The sequence below is a fragment of the Ranitomeya variabilis genome, chromosome 8, assembly GCF_051348905.1.
Source record: "Ranitomeya variabilis isolate aRanVar5 chromosome 8, aRanVar5.hap1, whole genome shotgun sequence".
NCBI lineage: Eukaryota > Metazoa > Chordata > Amphibia > Anura > Dendrobatidae > Ranitomeya > Ranitomeya variabilis.
Window position 1 is genome coordinate 64,559,857 of NC_135239.1, and position 25,227 is coordinate 64,585,083.

Here is a 25,227-nt window from a genome sequence, read left to right on the forward strand (position 1 = left end):
TGAAAAAAAAAAGAATTTTTATTTTCACGGCTCTGCGTTATAAACTGTAGTGAAACACTTGGGGGTTCAAAGTTCTCACAACACATCTAGATAAGTTCCTTGGGGGGTCTAGTTTCCAATATGGGGTCAATTGTGGGGGGTTTGTACTGTTTGGGTACATCAGGGGCTCTGCAAATGCAACGTGACGCCTGCAGACCAATCCATTTAAGTCTGCATTCCAAATGGCGCTCCTTCCCTTCCGAGCTCTGTCATGCGCCCAAACAGTGGTTCCCCCCACATATGGGGTATCAGCGTACTCAGGACAAATTGAACAACAAAGTTTGGGGTCCAATTTATCCTGATACCCTTGTGAAAATACAAAACTGGGGGCTAAAAATCATTTTTGTGAAAAAAAAAAAGGAATTTTTATTTTCACGGCTCTGCGTTATAAACTGTAGTGAAACACTTGGGGGTTCAAAGCTATCAAAACACATCTAGATAAGTTCCTTAGGGGGTCTACTTTCCAAAATGGTGTCACTTGTGGGGGTTTTTAATGTTTAGGCACATCAGGGGCTCTCCAAACGCAACATGGCATCCCATCTTAATTCCAGTCAATTTTGCATTGAAAAGTAAAATAGCGCTCCTTCCCTTCCGAGCTCTGCTATGCGCCCAAACAGTGGTTTACCCCCACATATGGGGTATCGTCGTACTCAGGACAAATTGCTCAACAACTTTTGTGGTCTAATTTCTTCTCTTACCCTTGGGGAAATAAAAAAATGGGGGCGAAAAGATCATTTTTGTGAAAAAATATGATTTTTATTTTTACGGCTCTGCATTATAAACTTCTGTGAAGCACTTGTTGGGTCAAAGTGCTCAACACACATCTAGATAAGTTCCTTAAGGGGTCTACTTTCCAAAATGGTGTCACTTGTGGGGGTTTTTAATGTTTAGGCACATCAGGGGCTCTCCAAACGCAACATGGCATCCCATCTTAATTCCAGTCAATTTTGCATTGAAAAGTAAAATAGCGCTCCTTCCCTTCCGAGCTCTGCTATGTGCCCAAACAGTGGTTTATCCCCACATATGGGGTATCGTCGTACTCAGGACAAATTGCACAACAACTTTTGTGGTCTAATTTCTTCTCTTATCCTTGGGGAAATAAAAAAATGGGGGCGAAAAGATCATTTTTGTGAAAAAATATGATTTTTATTTTTACGGCTCTGCATTATAAACTTCTGTGAAGCACTTGTTGGGTCAAAGTGCTCAACACACATCTAGATAAGATCCTTAGGGGGTCTACTTTCCAAAATGGTGTCACTTGTGGGGGGTTTCAATGTTTACGCACATCAGGGGCTCTCCAAATGCAACATGGCGTCCCATCTCAATTCCAGTCAATTTTGCATTGAAAAGTCAAATGGCGCTCCTTTCCTTCCGAGCTCTGCCCTGCGCCCAAACAATGGTTTACACCCACATATGGGGTATCAGCGTACTCAGGACGAATTGTACAACAAATTTTGGGGTCTATTTTCTCCTGTTACCCTTGGTAAAATAAAACAAATTGGAGCTGAAACAAATTTTGAGTGAAAAAAAGTTAAATGTTTAATTTTATTTAAACATTCCAAAAATTCCTGTGAAACACCTGAAGGGTTAATAAACTTCTTGAAAGTGGTTTTGAGTACCTTGAGGGGTGCAGTTTTTAGAATGGTGTCACACTTGGGTATTTTCTATCATATAGACCCCTCAAAATGACTTCAAATGAGATGTGGTCCCTAAAAAAAAATGGTGTTGTAAAAATGAGAAATTGCTGGTCAACTTTTAACCCTTATAACTCCGTCACCCAAAAAAATTTTGGTTCCAAAATTGTGCTGATGTAAAGTAGACATGTGGGAAATGTTACTTATTAAGTATTTTGCATGACATATGTCTGTGATTTAAGGGCATAAAAATTCAAAGTTGGAAAATTGCGAAATTTTCAAAATTTTCGCCAAATATTCGTTTTTTTCACAAATAAACGCAAGTTATATCGAAGAAATTTTACCACTATCATGAAGTACAATATGTCACGAGAAAACAATGTCAGAATCGCCAAGATCCGTTGAAGCGTTCCAGAGTTATAACCTCATAAAGGGACAGTGGTCAGAATTGTAAAAATTGGCCCGGTCATTAACGTGCAAACCACCCTTGGGGGTGAAGGGGTTAAGATACTGTGAATTTAATTGTTCTATATACCCTCAACCTTGAATGTCCAAGTGTTATGTATTTCCTGGACTTTTATTATATTTATTTATCACTTCTGTGAGTGCTGAAATCTCTGACCTATTGAAACAAGGTTGGGACTTCTGACTCTGACAAGGCCCGGGATGGTTATGTGCCTTATGACCGCAAGCGCAGAACCTTCACAGGCCTCAACAGAGCTGGAAGTCCTGGACTAGTGTGAATTAACCAAGGATTTCAGTGATATTAAGAAGATACATTAAAGACCAGACTGGAAGACAGTGAGGAGCGGAGGGAAAGGAGAGGTCAGGACTTCTGGCTCTGTTGAGGCCTGGGATGGTTCTGTGCCTTATTACTGCATGTGCAGAACCTTCCCAGACCTCATCAGAGCTGGAAGACATGGACTAGTGTGAAGAGACCCAGGATTTCAGTGACAGTAAGATACAATAAAGACCAGACTGGAGGACAGTGAGGAGCGGAGGGAAAGGAGAGGTCAGGACTTCTGGCTCTGTTGAGGCCTGGGATGGTTCTGTGCCTTATGACTGCATGTGCAGAACCTTCCCAGGCCTCATCAGAGCTAGAAGACATGGACTAGTGTGAAGAGACCCAGGATTTCAGTGACAGTAAGATACAAAAAAGACCAGACTGGAGGACAGTGAGGAGCGGAGGGAAAGGAGAGGCCAGGACCTCTTGCTCTGTTGAGGCCTGGGATGGTTCTGTGCTTTATGAACGCATGTGCAGAACTTTCCCAGGCCTCATCAGAGCTAGAAGACATGGACTAGTGTGAAGAGACCCAGGATTTCAGTGACAGTAAGAAGATACAATAAAGACCAGACTGGAGGACATTGAGAAGCGGAGGGAGAGGAGAGGTTAGTGGTAAGGTGAGTATAAGTATTTTTATTTTTTTTTTACCTTTTGATAGTCCTTTACAGTTCAGCAAATTGGCGGCCATCATTTTATTGAATCTGCACGGAAGTGAAGTCCTAAAAAAAATCATCATTTTAGCTGTTGTGGATTTTTGAAAAATTCAAGTTTAATTCAATTATACTCAGAGTCACGTACCTCTAGTCAAAACCCTTGGTTGAAATGGAGATCAAAACATCAGGGAGTCATGAGTCACATGTGGCTTGTCTTGAAAACCACTGATTGAACTATTGTTCTCTGGTTACAAAGTCAGACAAGATTTTGTTTTTTAGACTTTTGTGATCATCACATTAACACCTTCATATTCTTGTTATGCTGGTCATGTTGTGAGGAAAAATGTGTTAATCTTGAAAGCTGTTACTGGCTATATTTGTAAAAACAACGACCTACAATGCTATGTGTGACCCAGATATTGGTCTACAAAAATCTATCGCTTTGTATATTTTTCTCTTTTATGTAATGATGAAGGCGACAACTAAATCAGCATTAATGTCGGTTTGGGAAAAACGGAATGTACGAACCAAAGTGTCACAAACACTAAAAGACATAATGAAACGAAAAGTGAGTAATCCCAATGATATAACTTAGTGAAGGAAATGAGATGGGTGATAAGTCATTGTTTTGCGGTTACAAGGAGTTCTCTTTTTTACTTCATTTTTATATATATCAGTAATGTCTGTAATGTATCATTTGCATATCAATTCAAACGCTGATTTTTCAGTAATGGAGGAACGGCCTGTCCAAGTTAATGTATTTTTGGACCTGTCTTTGAAAGAGCTACATAGATAGTTTGGGGGGTTGAAATCTTATGGGTAGATTCCGGGTATGACCATCAATGACATCCATATCCCAAATAATCACAAAAAAAAAAAATTAAATGGGTTGGTTTATAACAAACTTTGATTGCCTATTCACATAAATGTCTGATTGGTGGTCGCTGCACATGGTCTTATCACATGGAGTGGTTGCAGTATCCAGGTGAAATTTACCGTAATTGGAGAGATTTGGCTTTCATGTCTAGGCGAATTGCACAAATTGACAAGCTCCCAATGGGTGGGAGTCCCAGAAGACTCTATGGAATAGTCTTCTAACATGTCTACGATGGGAAATCTTTAAAATAACAGTCATGATACCAATATTAAGGGACATTTAAATTGTGATAAGTTGATAAAATCATAGTTAATTATCAATTCTATAACCCCTTCAGGACGCAGCCCTTTCTCGTTTTTGCGTTTTTGTTTTTTGCTCCCCTCCTTCCCAGAGCCATTTTTTATTTTTCCGTTAATATGGCCATGTGAGGGCTTATTTTTTGTGGGACGAGTTGTACTTTTGAACAATACCATTGGTTTTACCATGTCGTGTACTAGGAAATTCCAAGTGTGGTGAAATTGCAAAAAAAGTGCAATCCCACACTTGTTTTTTGTTTGGGTTTTTTGCTAGCTTCACTAAATGCTAAAACTGACCTGCCATTATGATTCTCCAGGTCATTTCGAGTTCACAGACATCAAACATGTCTAGTTTTTTTTTATCTAAGTGGTGAAAAAAAAAAAATTCCAGAGTTTGCTCAAAAAAAGAAAATTGCCCCATTTTCCGATACCTATAGCATCTCCACTTTTCATTATCTGGGGTTAGATGATGGCTTATTTTTTGCGCACCAAGCTGACGTTTTTAATGAAACCATTTTGGTGCAGATATGTTCTTTTGATCGCCCGTTATTTCATTTTAATGCAATGTTGTGGCAACCAAAGAAACGTAATTTTGGCATTTTGACTTTTTTCTTGCTACGCCATATAGCGATCAGGTTAATCCTTCTTTTTATTGATAGATCGGGCGATTCTGAAAGCGGTGATACCAAATATGTGTATGTTTGTTTTTCATTGTTTTAATTTGAATGGGGAGAAGGGGGGTGATTTGAACTTTTATATTGTTTACATTTTTTTATATTTTTAAAAACAATTTTTTTATTTATGGCATGCCTCAATAGTTTCCATGGGAGACTAGAAGCTGCCACAATCCAATCGGCTCTGCTACATAAAGAGGCGATGATCAGATCGCTCTACATAGCAGAATTACTCACTTGCTATGATCACCGACCACTGGGTGGTGCTCACAGCAAGCCGGCACTGACAACAAAAGAGGTCTCCAGAAGATTGTCATGCCAAAACACCAGTGTCTCGCAATCAAGTGACGCTAGTCACCGGTGGGCGCATTTCCGATGCGATTCTGATGTTAAATCCCGCTGTCAGAATTTGACAGCGGCATTTAATGGGTTAATATCTGCGGGTGGATCACGATTCCACCCGACGCTATTGCGGGCACATGTGAGCTGTTCAAAATAGCTGACATGTGCCGAGAAAGATGTGGGCTCACCGCCGGAGCCCACATCGAAGGGAAAGAGTCCAACATCGGTGTAAATGTACGCCCGATATCAGAAAGGAGTTAATTAGCCTGATAGTTTTATGGTTTGTTTACTATCGTCGAAATTCCAGGTGATGCAAATTTCCCAGCCTTATAAAAACCCAGCCTCCTCTATCCTTAGTCCAAAAACAGCAGCCATGGGTTCTTCTAAGCAGCTGCCTAACTCTCTGAAAATGAAAACGGTTGAGGCCCACAAAGCAGCAGAAGGATATATATATATATATATATATATATATATATATATATATATATATATATATATATACGGTATATATATATACAGGTCCTTCTCAAAAAATTAGCATATAGTGTTAAATTTCATTATTTACCATAATGTAATGATTACAATTAAACTTTCATATATTATAGATTCATTATCCACCAACTGAAATTTGTCAGGTCTTTTATTGTTTTAATACTGATGATTTTGGCATACAACTCCTGAAAACCCAAAAAACCTGTCTCAATAAATTAGCATATTTCACCCGTCCAATCAAATAAAAGTGTTTTTTAATAACAAACAAAAAAACCATCAAATAATAATGTTCAGTTATGCACTCAATACTTGGTCGGGAATCCTTTGGCAGAAATGACTGCTTCAATGCGGCGTGGCATGGAGGCAATCAGCCTGTGACACTGCTGAGATGTTATGGAGGCCCAGGATGCTTCAATAGCGGCCTTAAGCTCATCCAGAGTGTTGGGTCTTGCGTCTCTCAACTTTCTCTTCACAATATCCCACAGATTCTCTATGGGGTTCAGGTCAGGAGAGTTGGCTGGCCAATTGAGCACAGTAATACCATGGTCAGTAAACCATTTACCAGTGGTTTTGGCACTGTGAGCAGGTGCCAGGTCGTGCTGAAAAATGAAATCTTCATCTCCATAAAGCATTTCAGCCGATGGAAGCATGAAGTGCTCCAAAATCTCCTGATAGCTAGCTGCATTGACCCTGCCCTTGATGAAACACAGTGGACCAACACCAGCAGCTGACATGGCACCCCACACCATCACTGACTGTGGGTACTTGACACTGGACTTCAGGCATTTTGGCATTTCCTTCTCCCCAGTCTTCCTCCAGACTCTGGCACCTTGATTTCCGAATGACATGCAAAATTTGCTTTCATCAGAAAAAAGTACTTGGGACCACTTAGCAACAGTCCAGTGCTGCTTCTCTGTAGCCCAGGTCAGGCGCTTCTGCCGCTGTTTATGGTTCAAAAGTGGCTTTACCTGGGGAATGCGGCACCTGTAGCCCATTTCCTGCACACGCCTGTGCACGGTGGCTCTGGATGTTTCCACACCAGACTCAGTCCACTGCTTCCTCAGGTTCCCCAAGGTCTGGAATCGGTCCTTCTCCACAATCTTCCTCAGGGTCCGGTCACCTCTTCTCGTTGTACAGCGTTTTCTGCCACATTGTTTCCTTCCAACAGACTTACCATTGAGGTGCCTTGATACAGCACTCTGGGAACAGCCTATTTGTTGAGAAATTTCTTTCTGGGTCTTACCCTCTTGCTTGAGGGTGTCAATGATGGCCTTCTTGACATCTGTCAGGTCGCTAGTCTTACCCATGATGGGGGTTTTGAGTAATGAACCAGGCAGGGAGTTTTTAAAAGCCTCAGGTATCTTTTGCATGTGTTTAGAGTTAATTAGTTGATTCAGAAGATTAGGGTAATAGGTCGTTTAGAGAACCTTTTCTTGATATGCTAATTTATTGAGACAGGTTTTTGGGGGTTTCAGGAGTTGTATGCCAAAATCATCAGTATTAAAACAATAAAAGACCTGACAAATTTCAGTTGGTGGATAATGAATCTATAATATATGAAAGTTTAATTGTAATCATTACATTATGGTAAATAATGAAATTTAACACTATATGCTAATTTTTTGAGAAGGACCTGTATATATATATATATATATATATATATATATATATATATATATTAATGCAATGTCACGGAGACCAATTAAATGTAATTTTTGGCATTTTGACTTTTTTTCTCGCTACGCTGTTTAGCGATCAGGTTAATGCTTTTTTTTATTGATCGGGCGATTCTGTAAGCGGCACTACCAAATATGTGCATGTTTGATTTTATTTTTATTGTTTTATTTTGAATGGGGCGAAAGGGGGGTGATTTAAACTTTTATATATATATATTTTTTTTATATATTTTTAAACACTTTTTTTTGCCCACATCCTTCTGCTCCCACGCTTTTAACATGATGTGAATAAAGTTTTTTTCTTTTTAAAAGGGATGGTGAGTGCCACATTTTCAGTTCAGACGGACATAATAGGAAAAGTAATCGGACATCTCACTTAGCTGTTTTTCTGTTTTGATTTGATAAAAATGGATTTGAGCAGTTTTTTCACAATGGATAGTGAATTCCTGAGGCAGGTGGAAGAAGTGACTTTTTGGTAGGGCAAGAAGCAGAATTCTATAATAATTTACTGTATATTACAACCGACATTTGTTTTATTGGCCAATAACATTAATATGTGCAAAATTTGTTGAAATAACAGTGACCAATAATGGCAATAAAAGCAGCATCATATCTAAAATACATAAATGAGTACTTGTACCTTAAGTAGGTGTTATTGATCTTAACCTAATATAAAAACTATGCTTGTATCTGTGTTTCTGAACTAATCCCTATGTAGAATAGTTGAACAGAATACATTAACACATGTCTTTATTTTTTTTAAGGTCACACAGACTCCAGATCTCTATGTGGATGCAGAGTATGATCGTGGTAAGTATTTTATGAGTTTAGACATTTTTATACTATATTATAAATAACGATTATTACAATAATTATTCAATTAAGAACTTTTTTTTGTCTTTAAAGAGGTTGTCTTGGTTGCAGTTAGTTTCTGGCTGGCCAACAGGCAGGTAGTTAAATGAAAAACAGGGTTCTTTGCCCATGTGAAAGAAGGTATAGCTATGGTTCAGCTTGGCTGGCATCTCTAAACCCTGGAGATCCGTTACTTTTGTGCAGCCATTAATTTCCAATAATGAAGTATTAGGAGCATTACATGAATGATTTCATCTATTCTGTTAGAGAGGGAGCTTTTTTCTTTACCTTATAGATGTTAGACTCAGTTGAGAACGTAGAAATTTGTAGAACATTTCTGAACATAAGTTGGTGTGGATTTTTACCACGGATTTCACCTCTTTTTATGTAGTATGGTGCAATTCCACCACAAATCTGCTGCAGTCCCATAGACAATGAATAGAGTTGTGGTGGGCATGTGCGACACCACTTCATTCAGAGCAGAGTTGACATGTTTTCCAGCTGTGGCACCATTAGCGATCAACAAGCTATTACTTAGCCTATGGATTTTATTGGTCAATCTCTCGACAAGTGCTGAGGTACCCCAACATTCCAGGTACTTCTAGTTGGGAAACACTAATCTAATATATTAAAACAAACACAACAGAATATGTTTCTTCTGAAACACAGCAGCACTTAAGGTGATCCTGTCAGCTTCCCCATGCCCTCAAACCAAGCAGCATTAATATATATGTCTAAATTCCCTGCCTAACCAGCCCTGCATAAACATTTTCACTGAAATCCATGTTTAAATAAAGTAGCTAGAACCTCCGCTTTTTGAATGCTAATTAGGACTTTGACTAGTCAATGGGGCATTGGTTTCTGAGAATCTACTAGGCCCTCTTTCCATGTTATCACGCCTATGTGGTAACATAACTTGCATAAGCTGACGTCATGGCCAGCCAGCTCATGCAAATCTCATGCAGGTGATCAATCATGGAACTAAATGCAACATTTGAGCCATAAAATTAGCAAAACATGTATCTTCACTATGCAGTAATATTACATTTAGATGTGACAATTTCAGTCTATCAATACAACATTAAGTAGTAAATCTCAAATGTTTACAGTCGACTGGAAATGATGGGAACAGAGCGATAGCTAATATGATTAATTTATCCCAAACTATATCATGTTTACCGTAGTGATGAGCGAGCATGCTCGAATATCGGGTTATCTGAGCATGCTCGGCTGCTATCTGAGTCCTGCTATCTCGAGTCCCCGCAGCTGTGTGTCACAGGTGATAGACAGCCGTGACACATGCGGGGATTGGCTGTTTGTTAGGCAATTCCTGCATATGTTGCAGCTGTCTAACAGCCGTGACATATGCAGGACTGGAGCTTATGACTCGAGCGCGCTGAAGACACTAGGATATCACCCGAGCATATTGGGATAACCCGATATCCGAGCCTGCTCACTCATCACCAGTTTACAGCGGTTGATATGCTGCCAATAGCAATGAGGTTTTTGCCAAAATAAACAATTCAGTCATACAAAGAACAAACATTTTGCACATTTGTATGGTGATCACCAACTTGTTTATTTGGCAAAACAATCAGTTCCTACAAAGATTGTCTGCCAATTATCTACTTATCTAAATGCACCAAAAGTATTGACTTAAGCAATTAAAATATCTTTATGCCAATTCCATACACAATGTCCCCATATTATGGATATCCATGATACCTGTCTTTGAAGTACGAGTCACAGAGCACCCATAACTGCGATGACAGTGCCTCAAGAGCCAATGGCAGGAGTACCCCAGTGCATTATTGAATAGACAGAGAAACACACAGACGAGTCCTCCTATAAGGTTACTGAAAAAAACATTAGGTTAAAAATTAAAAAGGTTTAAAGTTACAAGTTTAGGACAAAAATATTGCTTATAATACAGCATTCATAATGATTAAAATTATAAGGCTGAAATTTTATTTACAGCAAGGGGTGATCAACGTAAAGAATATTTCTAAAAACAATAGTGGAGCTGCGGTTTTATTTGGTAATACCCTTAAAGAAATTAAACCCCCAAAATGATGTGAATGAAAAATATAACTCCTTCCACAACTCTCAAAGTCTTCGTGAAGCCGCAATATCTAACTATGAAAATTATTAAAAAACAAAAACTTATGGCTCTAGTAATGTGAAAATGCCAAAAAACAAACATTTTCCATTAAAAAAAAATATTTTTCAAAGTCTAATATTTTAAAAAAAGATTTGAATATCTAATATTGATATAGTTGTAATGAGCTGTACAATAAAATTAAATGTAATAGAAATCTTATACGTTGATTTCTGTGATGTGCTAGTGTGCTTATACATGAAAGGGAACAATGTGGAAGGGAATCTGTGCTAATTAACATTTTCGTTTATGATTTTAGAGTCTTCTGCATGTGCAAACTGCACAATTCAGCTGAAGAAAAAAAGAGGGGACATGCGTGTAGAAAATAGCTCTATTATTATTCCTTCATCTGGATTCTACCTTGTGTATTTGGAGGCCTTAGGGAATGACAATAAAAAAGAAGGAGAAATCACCTTCCATATTAAGCATCGAGGCGAAGGTGAGCCGGAAACATGGACAGAGTATATTCATAACGGCAGAGTGAGAGCTATCCTGCTAAAAGAGTTCTTTCAAGAGTCGCAAGTTTACCTTACGTCACACACTGTCACTGTTGACACACTGCAATTAATTGTATTTCTTGTGTGATTGTGACTATTATCAGAGGAAGCAAATTCCCAGTAAATATTTCAGGCAATTGACCTTATCAATGTGGAGGACAGCCTGGAAGCTAAAAGCAATGGGATACCTTTCTGTTTAAAAAATGTCGAGAAAAATATCCCAACAACTTGGCAAGAATCATGGACAGTGGACTGTTAATAAAGGAATGAAGGAAATTGTAACAGTCCAAATCGGAGATACAGAATTTCAATCAATGATTCAATATTTTGTCACCTTTTTCCTCAACACTTGAAGAACAAATGACTTTTTTATTATTTATACTATACTATACTATATACTATGAATCCCATGCAATTATTAGTATTATTAATGTTCTGTACACGAATGATGAGATGAATATCCTGTCTTCGCACAGCTAATGTCATAGTCAAGACTTGTCATCAAGAGAAAGAATTAATGATTCGCAAGTATGATCTAGGGTTGAGGTTCCATCGGAGTTGACATATTTTGCAGGGATTTCACCAAAGTAATCAATAGTCTACGGGCTGAATGGCATCAAATCATTATATACTTTTCTTCAATATACAGTAGATAAATATCATTTAGGTACTTTATGTTGATGTGGAAAATAAGTTTATGATTTGGGGTGCAATTCAGAATGGGTTACAACAAAGGGACTCAATTAATTTGTTTGGAGCATTTGGAAAACTTTTGATAATTTGAGAATGTTCATTTAATAATTAAGAATTGCATTGAATTTTTTTTGGGTCAGGGCATTTTGCTGAGAATCCAAATGTGGAGATTGAGATGTTGATGGTTTACAAACTTGTGAGAATTTCTTAAATAAGCACTCCCATCAAAGATTTTTATCCTCATATATTATTGCAGACATCATATTATATAGCATTGTGTACTTACAATTGCTTATTTTGCCCTTCTACCCCAGTTAATTCTTCTCTTTTCCATTAAGTGTATGACATCACACCATTAAAAAATAGACTAGATAAATCTTCAAAGTTCTATGTAGAAACAGAAAGTCTGTAATCCCTGCATGAGTCACCATTAGAACTTCAATTCTACACCACTGCAAAGAGTTATGATGACGTTCTGAGGGTGTAAAGTAAGTGCCATAAAACTTATCTTCACAAATGGTGGTGGAGTATCTTCAACATAATGTATACATATTTAACTCAAGTTTGCAATACAATTGAATCTAAAGAGGATTAATGAGTTAATGTCATGACTGTAAATGTAGATCTGAAATTACATAAATTATTAGAATTTTTGTTAGCTTTGCTGAATATAATAATGATGTCCCAATGGTAATATATTTATTTATTAATGCACAATGAGTCTAATTATACAGATGCTATCATCTGGTGATTGCCTTTCTTCATTGTATTTACTACCTATTGTTTATGGACAGTTTAACTGAGTTATAGACTTTTTGGTGATAACAGAAGAACTTGTTGAGCAAGTAAGGTTTTGTTGAGTTATAACTTAGTTGTGATGGATCCATTTTCAGGTGGTCCCATTGGCCAGCATAATGGATCACATTGACTTAAAAGTGAGTCTGTTAAATGGAATCTGTCACATTATTTATGCTTCCCAAAATGTAGGCAACATGAATCAGAGATCTGCGTCTTCATTGCAAGCATTTGTTTTACTCTAAAACACTGTGGCATTTCTGAGAAAGCATAGTTGAAAATGGATGTGAGTGACAAGGTAACTAGGAAGACTAGTCCCAGAGGCAGGTCCATTCCAGCTTCTCCTTGCCCAATTCTGCTTCCTGTGAGCTGGTCTTATTATGCTGAGACAAAAGCCAATATCCATGGACCTTCTAGGCTATTAGCACCAGCCCCCAGCTGTCTGCTTTGTCTTTTCAGGTGTAGCCTTTTACCAAGCTTTATTAAGCAACCGAACTCCGAAAAGTAAGTCGGACTTCTCCCGAACATCTGGAAGAAGTCAGAGTTCGGAGTTCAGCACAAAACACAAGGTGTATGGTATGAACCCCAAACTTTACAGTTTGAGTTCTCTCATCTCTAGTCGCAACGGATATGACCATAATGGGTTAAGTCGTCTTCCATACTTGTATACTCAGTAATATTATAGAGCCAAAAATTAGTTAAACATACACCAAAACCAGACAATTTACACCTAGAAAACTTCTGACTTCCATATATTGCTATATTTAGGCTGACAAGGTGCCTTCTTTTTGGTAGCAGACAAGTACAAGTACACACAAGCACACTCTCGTGTATCAAATATTTTGACTTTTTAAATTAATTAATTAATTCAGACCTAACATAGAGAAGGGCTAAATTGTCTACAAAACTGCAATTTGGGTTGCATTTCCAATGTCTGTCATTGTGTTTCTCTTGATATGAGATTTTATAAAGATCCCAGCTAGACCTCCTCAAAGCCCTCTCGGTCCTGCTCATGTCACAGTTTTTAGGGCCTAGTTTTAGCTTATGTCATGTCACCTATTTGGAATTTCCAAGTGAGATAATAACAAAGCATTTTTTTAACCAACATAAGCATACGAAACATTAATATTAGTGATGAGTGAATATACTCGTTACTCGAGATTTCTCGAGCATGCTTGGGGTCCTCCAAGCATTTGTTAGTGCTCGGAGATTTAATTTTTCTAAAGCTGAATGATTTACATCTGTTAGCCAGCATAAGTACATGTGGGGATTCCCTAGCAACCAGGCAACCCCCACATGTACTTATGCTGGCTAACAGATGTAAATCATTCAGCTGCAGCAAGAAAAACTAAATCTCCGAGCACTAACAAATACTCGGAGGACCCCCAAGCATGCTCGAGAAATCTCGAGTAACGAGTATATTCGCTCATCGCTAATTAATATGCACAATACAAAATACTTGGAACAAAATAACTGTCTGAGTCTCCTAATCAGAAATACATTGGTGAATTTGTGAATTTTTTAACATGAATAATGACAAGGCTGGCTTGGATTTATTACATTTTTTGATTGCATTTTTTTACATGTATGAAAGCTTGCAAGGCACCAGATCAATTTCAATAAATTACATTTTGTGACCTTTGTCACTTATGCATACTATTTCAAAATGTTCATTAAAATCAATGAAATCAATGGATTACTTGGACATAAATATATGTAGATCTCCTGCAGATTGCATAAAGTTCAATATAAAGAAAGAGGTTAGCCAGTGAAATAGTTATAATCTACAGGATAGGGATTAACTTACTAATTGGTAAGTGTCCAACCACCGGGAGATGCACCAATTGACAGAACGGGGAATTTTTATCCACGATAGTTACAAAATGGAGTGGTTGATCAATTGTCTGGCAATTAATTCTCTATGGGATTGCAGGAAAAAGCAGAAACAGCCATCAGCAGCGCCATGGGGAATGGATGGAGTATAGGTCAAGCATGCGCACTGTCAATCCATTCCAATTGAGATAAAATTCGCCATTTCTCTCGATTGATAAGGGACCAAACTGATGGACCTCCACTGATCAATAAATATTGACCTATCCTATGGATAGGTGATAACTTGTTTTCATTAATAAATGCTCTAAAATAGTAGTGATTTTGAAGTCAAGGGTCAGCATTTGGAACCAATGTCCTTTGACTTAAACATTATGAGTAGCACTAGTGAAAATCGTACTTTTGTGACATGGTATTCTTGGCCATTTTTTTTAATACGTTATATCATAAATTAAGCTGTAGCCTCATACATCTTCAATCTAAAAATAAAAAAAAGATGTCTCATCAACTGTATCAATGAAGAAGTTCTAGTAAAACAAACTACAAAGACTGTGGTGGGAAAGGGTTACATTTTCTAGAATGCAAAATTAAAATGTAAGTGATAAAACTAGATAAGAGTAAATAATTCTGGTGTTGGTTATTCTAATTTTAATGGCCTTACATTGCTTTCACTGTTTAAGTATAATATTTTTTATTTTTTCCAAACCAATAATTCAAAAAGTTTATAGTAGGAATATTTTTTATATTTTTAACTTAAAGGATAATATTGTGTGTTTATATGTTTATATATTGAATGATCAGTGAATCAATACTGACAGATTGACATTGCTAATGTATTTTATAGCTTTTGTATTTATTATAATGTATTGTATGGAGTAATTTTTTTATCATTTTTTTTGCTACAGATTTAATGTTTACAATATTTTATATCCATGTTATATTGTTTTAAACTTAAATACTTATGATTATTTTTTACTTAGATCTTTATGATCCTCAAGTTCATGGTAATGTGAAAACTCCAGGTTTATAGTTGTTTGTCACTTAATAAAATAATTGAACATGAGAAACTCTTCTTTCAACTTTTTTTTTCAAGCTTTTCTAAAAAATGTTTCAAAATAAAATGTGAAATATAATATAAGCCACACTAATAGAATATCCCTTTGCTCTTAGGTCATCTACCTATCTAGCACTTCTTATTTTGTCTAAATTTTGCTTAAAAAAATAAAAATTGTTTTTAGAAATTTAACTACTCATGTCTGACTTTTGTTCAAGTCTTATTTGACACGTAAGCATACAAAACACACATATACTGAGGCATGCTGTTTCTTTTAGCTTTCTGTACATTTACTTACCTACCTATCATTTTTTAGCAACGGTTGAAAAGTTGAGGTTAAAAATATTGTCATATTGTCATATAGTATCATTTTGTTGTACAAAATGTTTAAGAGAAAATGTGGTAATGGCAATGGATGTGATAGTGTAAAAAAAAGGTAAAACAATACCATGGCTAAGAACGTTGGTGCTACTAACAGCATCACCACCTTCACAACCACTGGGACCAGCAGTACCAGAAGTAAAACTATCAAACAACCACAATCAGCGTCTGGCAAGAGTATTAGTGGAATCACTGACTAAGGTGGACAAACAATAAAATGAAACCTTTATTAGCATTACTTAAAAAAATCTAATTCAAATCCACCATGCTTTTACAGTTTATCAGTTACAACCCTCCAATATATTTTTATTGTCATATCTCAGATACTATTACATTTTAACCCCTTCTGACAGTTGCAGTACATGTATGTACGTGATGATGGGGAAGGACTTCCTGACTGCTGCAGTACATGTACGTCATGGCAAACACCCACGTACAGAGGGCTGTGCGCTGGTGATCGCCATCTGGTGTCAACTGATACTGACAGCTGACACCCGTGTCTCAGTGCCGGAAGCGGTCCCATACTAGTCACGGAACTTTAACCCCCTAAATGCTGTGATCGAACTCGATTGCAGCATTTAGTAAGTGGGAAGAGGGAAGAAAACCCCTTTGCCCTTGGACGAACGTTGTCATATTGACCCGATGTCGTCATGAGGGCATCCCGGTCACCAGGCACTAGGAAGTTAGTTAGATCATGCGCAGTGCATGTTCTAACTAACTTGTGTCTGCAGGGCTGACAGGCTATAAGGTATAGCAATGTTCCTGTTTTATTATACCTTATACCTTATAACTGCGATAAGAGTGCAGAAAGTGAAAGTCCCATAATGGGACTAAGTAAAAAAAGTGTAAAAAAAGTTTAACAAATATTTTTTTTAAAAAAATCACAAAATAATACAAAAATAGAAATAGATTGTACCCATAAATAAATATTATTGTAAAAAAAGCAATAAAAGTACACATATTTGGTATTGCCATGTCTGGAACGACCCGACCTATAGAACTATCCCATTAGTCAACCCCTTTAGTGAACACTATAAAAAATTGCTAAAAAACAAGTCAAAAAATTATGCTTTATCATCAAACCACTTAACAAAAAGTGGAATAAAACGCGATCAAAAAGATGAATGTAAATAAAAACGGTACCGCTGAAAACGTCAGCTTGTCCCGCAAAAAAAAGCTGCCACACAGCTCCATCAGCAGAAAAATAAAAAGTCATAGCTGTCAGAATAACGTGATGCAAAAATAATTATTTTTTTCATAAAATAGTTTTTATCGTGTAAAAGCGCCAAAACATAAAAAAAAGATATAAATGTGGTATCGCTGTAATCATACTGCCCCGAAGAATAAAACTGCCTTATCAATTTTACCATACGTGGAACAGCATTGAAACATGCAGGGCCAGAGACCACAATGAAGAAATGATAATGTAAAGAGTTCCTCGGAGTGTCATAGTGTGGGATCACTGGTCTCCTTGGAAAATGAACAAATTCCAGCAGTATAAGTGGGAACTGTTTTCATTAAAAAGTAGGTTTTATTTCGCCATGTAAAAATTTGGACATTCGGGACAAATCCTCCACCATTATCAATAAAGACATCCCAGCAGAATACACACTATGCAGTTTATGTGGTCATAAACGCTGTTTAGTGTGTATTCTGCTGTGAGGTTTTACTGATAATGGTGGAGTATTTGTCCCGAATGTCCAAATTTTTATATGGCGAAATAAAAGCTACTTTTTAATGAAAACAGTTCCCACGGATACTGCTGGAATTTGTTCATTTTCCAAGGAGACCAGTGATCCCACATTATGACACTCAGAGGAGCTCTTTACATTATCATTTCTTCATTATGGCCTCTCGCCCTGCATGTTCCAATAGGGACAGGATGACATGTGGTTTATTGATGCACCATTATCAGCACTTACACTTCCCCATCCATTAACGCACAAGTTAAGCATTTTTGCTAGGTGTCTGGAAACCAAGTTTCCTTGATTAATTGAAAATGCAATTTCGGAATAGAAGAAAGTGGCCACCTACATCAGGCAAAGTGTTGTTTTTTTTATTTCAAACCACAGTAATTTCACACAAAGCAGGTTAAACTGTATGGATGACAATAGTCAATTTTTGGATAACAGAATTTGGTCACCTGTAGCAGGCAAACCTTGTTTTAAATTGAAAACCAACACAGTTTCACACAAAGAAGGTTAAACTGTATGGATGACAGTGATGATACAGCATTTAATCTTAATTATCCAGAAGTAAATTCAGTAAGCCTAGAGACATATGCTATTATCTATATGTTGACTTTTGAATTTATGTGTTTTCCTTTGGATAGTCAAGAAACATGGACTATTGTCATATTATCTGAATGTTAACAATTGAGTTGATGTTTGTTGTAACTTATTGTCTGTTAACTCTGGAGGACAGTGATGCAGGGTCATGGAACAATAGATGTTTGTTAGTATATTGAATACACATTGCACAAGGCTAGCTAGATTGTTAATCTGCAAATCAGAGAAGGACAAACTATGCAGATTGATTAAATACTCAATCAGAGTTAAACTCATCCCATCTCCTCCCTGGCCTGTGGATGATGAAATGAGCAACAGATGTGGGTATAAAAAGAGATTTATATTGTTCTGCACAGTGAATCAAGTAACTTAACAGAACAACAGCCAGTACACAATAATTCCATAAAAGAACACTTTACCAGGACAACATGGCTCCATCAAGAGGGACATAGATTTGACATTCTATAGGATGTTCGCTTAGGGGACCACAGTTCCAGCTGAAAGTATACAGATCTGCTCCATTGACCATCACTGAATCCATGGATACGTTTGGGGAAGCCAGGATTTGAACCCACTGGTCATCTGAGTCCCACAGATACATTTGGGGAAGTCAGGACTGGGACCCACCAGTCACCTGGCTCCATGGAGATGTTAAGAGAAGCCAGATTGTGACCATCTGGTCACCTGCCCATGTATCTCAATGGATTGTCAGCTTCCTAAGCTTGTTGTTACCTCCTCTCTGTGGGTGCCCACAAAAAGTGGGGTGCCACAGGTTGGGGTAATTGGCCCTGGAAGTCTCGAAGTCACAGCTGATCTAATCCCGGTGAGTCAGCGGAAGGGTGAGACTCTGTAATTTTGCTTCATCTTGGGTATTTTGCTGGGGCTGTATATTACTGTCTGTTTGGTGGTTCAATAACATATTGTCACTCTGTTTTACTCTCATCTTGTGTTGTCTGAGGAGTATTTTGCCCATGAGTAAAGGAGAGTGGTCGTTCGGTGGGATGAGCCCTGGTCCATGTGGTCTTTGTTCAGCAGACAAGAGCATCCACTAACCCCCCATATCTCCACAAAGACAATCGTCAACTTCATTTAAAAATAGCATAATTTCATACAAAGCAGGTTATATTGTATGGATGACAATAGGCAATTTTTGGACAACAAAATTTGGTCACTTGTAGCAGGCCAAGCATTTTTACTTTATTTAAAGCCAATGTAGTTTTAAACAAAGAAGATTATACTGTGTGGTTGACAATACAGTCAATTATTTCAGTGAAAAAAAGGTCACCTGCATCAGCTATATATTTAGAAACTGACTGCAAAGCCCTAAGCCCTGCCTTTAGGCTATATTCAGCCACTATCCCTCCTCCAGCAGCTGTCCCTATGCTAAATGCAGAATGTATCTCATAGAAATGGCAAAGCACAAGGTTAGCTCTGAAAAGGACTCTGTATGGTGGCTCAGCAACAGTATCACCATTAGTGGACTCTGATTCATGAAACTGTACACACAGGCCTAGACAACTCCTCTCTCCCTTCAATCGCAACTGACCCTGAGGTCAGCAATGGCATTAGTGCGCGAGGGCTGGTCCTTTTATAACCTCTAATGCGGCCAGGCAATCACAGTAATGTCACTACCAAGATGGCTATGGAATTAAAATGACTGGCAGGCAATCCACGTATGTTTATTCACTGTGTAACAGGCAACAAACAAGTGGGGTGAAGATTTGAGCAATATATCTGAGCACCAGCCAATACTCAGTGAGTAACAAGCACCCAGATACTTGAGTGATATCCGAGTATCACCAAGCACGTTCGCTCACCTTTATTATATTACACACATCAGTATACAACACATGCTTATTCACCCATATACAGCTCTTGCAATAATTAAGAGACCACTGCAAAATGTTCAGTTTTTCTCTTTCTAGGTATATTTTTGAGTAAAATGTAAATTGTTCTTTTATTCTATAAACTTCAGACAACATGTCTCCGAATTTCCAAGCAATAAATATTGTATTTTTTTTCTGAAAAAGAAAAATTGTCAAATTAAAAAAAAAAAACAACAGTGCGTTCAGACATCAAATAATGCAAAGAAAACAAGTTCATAATCATTTAGAAACAAAAATACTGATGTTTTAACTCAGGAAGAGTTCAGAAATCAATATTTTGTGGAATAACCATGATTTTTATTTACAGCTTTCATGCATCTTGGCATGCTTTTCACCAGTCTTTCACACTACTTCTGGCGCAAAAAATAAGCAGTTCTTCTTTGTTTGATGACTTGTGACTATCCATCATCCTCTTGATTATATTACACAGGTTTTAAATGGGGTTCAGGTCGGGAGATTGGGCTGCCCATGACAGGGTTTAGATGTGGTGGTCTCTTAATTTTTGCCAGAGCTGTAAGTACAAAACACGCACACCAAACAAAAACAAAAACACATACATTACACATAGTTGGCATATACTCCTTACGTGTATACACATGCATATCTGCACACACAGCAGGCATACACATATTACATGTGCGCACTTATATACACACATGTCATCACTCACAAACACATATCAACTATTGATTGGTGAACCCGTAGATGTTCAGGTCCAGTGGGTTCTGCTGAACTTTTTAAAAAAGTTTGGTTTGGCTACCAGAACTCTGGTCACCTCATTGACATCAACACTCATGAGAAAGTTCTCACAAAGTGAGCGATGATGTCAGTGAGGTAACTCTGCTTACCTTATGGATGTCACCACTCAGCACTTCTAGCTCAGTTCTCAGGCTCAGCTCATTTTTCCTGAATTCATGCCCCCCTCAGCCATGCAATCCAGATGTAGTAGAGTTGGAGCACGTCATGGGGCAAATGGATTATCATCGGACAGGTGAAGAATATGGTGTTTTATTATTTTTAATTTTACAGTAATAAATAGGTAAAAGAGGGTTGGGGAGTGGTTTTTTTTCAAATAAAACACTTTATTATGGCTGTATCTTTATTACAATATGACTATGGGGTTAGCAATGGGGGCGTCTTATGAACGCTTCTCCATTATAACCCCTGGGCTTGCTGTCAGCTGACATCAACCCCACAAATATTACCCCACTTGCCACTGTACCAGGGCAAGTGGGAAGAGCCAGGCAAAGTGCCAGAATTGGTGCATCTAATAGATGCAACTTTCCTTGGGCAACTGCAGACTGCTATTTTTAGGCTGGGGAGGGCCAACATCCATAGCCCATTCCCAATCTGAAAATATCAGCCCCCAGCTGTCTGCTTTAGCTTGGCTAGTTGTCAAAAATAGAGTGGACCCCATGCCATTTTTTTTAATCATTTATTGAAATAATTTTAAAAAGGCATGTGGCCCCTTCTATTTTTGATAACCAACCAATATAAATCTGACAGCTTTGACAGCTAGGGGCTTCAGCCTGCAGCTGTCAGCTTACTTGCGCTGGTTAGCCCAAGTAGAGTGGACTGCAAGACAATATTTTTTATACAGTGTGCTTCGACCAATCACAGCCATGCCAAAAGTTGTCACTTGTCATGGCTGTGATTGAGCTGGAAGTGCCCACACTGGCAAAGCTTGTTGATTGGCTGCACTGCAGTCTTTCAACAAACTTTAATTGGGCTGCAGAACCTGAGCAGTAGCACGGACTTTCTGGAGACGTCCTTGTTCAGGGTCTGTGCACAGACACAAGGTGGTGACTACGGGCCCCAAACTTTACCATTAGGATGACATCCTGGTTCAGGATGGGGACCGCAGCTGCAGCAGGTTCCGTAGTGCCGTTCCCTCATGACGTCCCATTTGAGAATTCCCAGTGCATACTGGGAGACTCAAACAAAACATCATTCAATGTTAAAAATTTAAAAAATGCAGATGGTAACCTAGAGTACAGAGGGAATGGTAGGGAATTTTTATCTGAAGTACATTGAAAAAGTGATTTGTTTTTAAATTTAAATTGCTAGCCATGAATATTAAATTAACTGTTAGTTTTTGGACAACCCCTTCAAGGAAGACCAGAGAGGATTATAAAGTTAGCACGAGCAGGAAATACAGCTGCCTCAGGAGGCAACAAAAAGGTAGCTGTGTCAACTTTATTTTCATGACTTATGGCCATGTAAAAGTTTCCTTCATTGCTTGTACTACATATATAGCACTAGCGAGGTCCCCTTTCAGGATGTGGGGACCCTGGACAATTGCTAGTTTGCCGGATCCCACCCCCATAATGCCAACCTTGCTGTCTTAGCAAAAATAAAAAATTGGGGGCTAAATAATGTTATAGTGGGAAAAAAGTGATATTTCATTTTCATTTTCAAATCTAACAGTTTTTTGAAACACCAGTTGGTTCAAATGGCCTAGATGAATTCATCTAAGGGATGTAGTCCAAAATAGTCATTTGTAAAGGATTTTCTGCTGTTTCGGCACCTTGGGTTCTGCAAATGTAACAAGGCTTTTACATTCTATTTCGGTCAAATTTGCATTAAAAAAGCGAAATAGTAGATTCCAACCAACATGTCGGGTTTTGCCATGGTTAGAAGAAATTGCATAACAAGTTTTGGGGTACATTTTTCTCCTGAATTTTTTTTAGCCTATTACAACATTTTAGTTGAAAGAACTCAAGTTTCACTTTTTAATTTCACATCACATTAAACAGAATCTTTCAAAAGGATCAACCCTCCTAAGCGTCTACATGGGCATGTAGGTAAAACAAAGTGGAATAAAATCATACCTTGATATCTGCTTTCCAATGTCTAATTTACAGAGAAATTCAAAATTTCCCTTAATATGTAAATTAGCTGTTAAGATCTATGGGCCTGACATAGATCTCTCTGAGAATCTTCCATATTTTAAATTAGACATGTAGGAGAGCAGGCTGTCAGTCATTACATGTCTCATAATGGTAAGTCCCCCTTTTTATTTAACCCTTTAATGACTGCCAATACATTTTTTTACTGACCTGAGATATGAGACTAGAATCCCCATACAGATGACAATCCAGCAGCTGTCGGCTGTACACAATAGCTGAAAACTTGCTGCATTAGCCACAATCAGTGCTGGTGCAGCGCCCCAGAGTCCTGGTCGTTGCAGTACTGTGGCTCCGCCACTATGGGGAGCTATGGTACGTTTGATGGCACTGAAGGAGTTCATCTGATCAGGTATCACAGACACCAATACATTTCACAGTCGGGCCTCCGGGGGGAGCTAAGGGTTCTATTCACTAGGCCACTCCCCACCATAGTGGGTAAACTGGGGGTCAGGCAGGAAGTTAGATCAGAAAGCTGACTGGGTTGGAACCAGGCAACACCTCGTGGCAGAGGGTGTTGTGGGGGAAGATACAGTAGGGTCTCTGTCAGGGGTGGGATCCTGACAGAGGCTTGGCAACTAGAGCGAACGTAACGGGACCGTGCCTGCTCAGGATAGCGGCGGTGCCCAAGGAAGGATCAGAAGCGAGATAGATTGTGCTGAGTGAGAAACGAGATCAAGCAATAAGGAGAATACCAGTAGGAGTCGTGCTGTAAGACCAAGGCAACATCCTACTGAGGCGCAAAACCGGTGGCCGGAACGCCGAGGGAGTATTATATCATTCAGCTTCAAGCAATACTCTAAACAGCGGCAGGACAGTCAGTCTAAGGCGGGCTGTCTCACTTAAATCACCTATGTAGTCTTGGGGGGCAACTTGTGGAGAGGCGCGACTCTAGGGTCCCGGAAGAGCTCCGAGCCTACCCGTCAAACGGGTGCCGTCCTAACCGTAACATCAGGGAGGGACAGAGGATTAGCAGAACATCATCTAATCGAGTTGTGAGGGAACTTAAGAAACAGACACAACAGTTGTGGGGACTTTCCGTAAGCACAGCAGGGAAGGACCGCAACACATAGCGCTAGAGGGAAGGCACAGATTTCCACCTGTGAAGAGAACTCTGGAGGTGCCATTGGACCGGCCGGACTTGCGCAGCCTGGTGAACCGTATTCCGGACTGAGGACCCAGAGATCTTCAGTAAAGAGGTAAAGAGACTGCAACCTGGTGTCCTCGTTATTTACTGCACCGCACCACTACAGCCTCACCACCACCATCATCCGTTATACCTATCACTGTACGCCCCTCGGCAGGGTCACGGACCGGGCCTAGCCACCGTGACTAGGGTTGAGCGAAACGGGTCGATCATTTTCAAAAGTCGCCGACTTTTGGCTAAGTCGGCGTCTCATGAAACCCGATCCGACCCCTGTGCTTGTCGGCCATGCGGTACGCGACTTTCGCGCCAAAGTCGCGTTTCAATGACGCGAAAAGCGCCATTTCTCAGCCAATGAAGGTGAACGCAGAGTGTGGGCAGCGTGATGACATAGATCCTGGTCCCCACCATCTTAGAGAAGGGCATTGCAGTGATTGGCTTGCTGTCTGCGGCGTCACAGGGGCTATAAAGGGGCGTTCCCGCCGACCGCCATCTTACTGCTGCTGATCTGAGCTTAGGGACAGGTTGCTGCCGCTTCGTCAGAAGCAGGGAGAGCGTTAGGCAGGGTCCACTAACCACCAAACCGCTTGTGCTGCAGCGATTTCCACTGTCCAACACCACCTTCGGTGTGCAGGGACTGTGGAAGCTATTTTTTTTTTTTTTTCCCCTCAGCGCTGTAGCTCATTGGGCTGCCCTAGAAGGCTCCGTGATAGCTGTATTGCTGTGTGTACGCCACTGTGGAAACCAACTGCTTTTTTCAAAGCACATATCCTCTTGTTCCTTCCTTTCTGCACAGCTATCTTTTTTGTTTGTCCACACTTTTTATTTAATTTGTGCATCAGTCCACTCCTATTGCTGCCTGCCATACCTGGCTTACATTACTGCAGGGAGATAGTAATTGTAGGACAGTTTTTTTTTTTTTTTTGTTTTTTTTTTGTGGGAGATTAAGATTGGCATTTCTGCTACAGTGCCATCCCTGTGTGTGCCATCTCTCACTGAGTGGGCCATAGAAAGCCTATTTATTTTTTCCGTGATTTGTGTTCTAAAATCTACCTCAACACAAAAACACTACATCAATCAGTGGGAGAAAAATATTGGCCTCAGTCAGGGCTTGTGTGCCACTGCTGTGTGTGCTATCTCTCATTCAGTGGGCTATAGCAAGCCTATTTTTTTTTTTTTTTTTTTAATATTATTTGGTTTCTAAAGTCTCCCTGAAAAAAAAAAAAAACCTAAAAAAACAGTGGGAGAGTAATATTGCCCTTTCAGCTTGTGTGCC

General features: G+C 38.9%; 1 long non-coding RNA gene across 1 annotated transcript in view; it reads left to right on the forward strand.

Annotated features, from left to right (window-relative positions):
- LOC143788603 (uncharacterized) overlaps positions 1-10,904 on the forward strand; it is a 72,822-nt gene extending 61,918 nt beyond the window's left edge. Inside the window, exons 2-3 of the long non-coding RNA XR_013218680.1 lie at positions 8,232-8,277; positions 10,737-10,904. This is a non-coding gene — a long non-coding RNA (uncharacterized LOC143788603). The remainder of the gene's footprint in view (positions 1-8,231; positions 8,278-10,736) is intronic.
- The last annotated feature ends 14,323 nt before the right edge of the window (positions 10,905-25,227 follow it).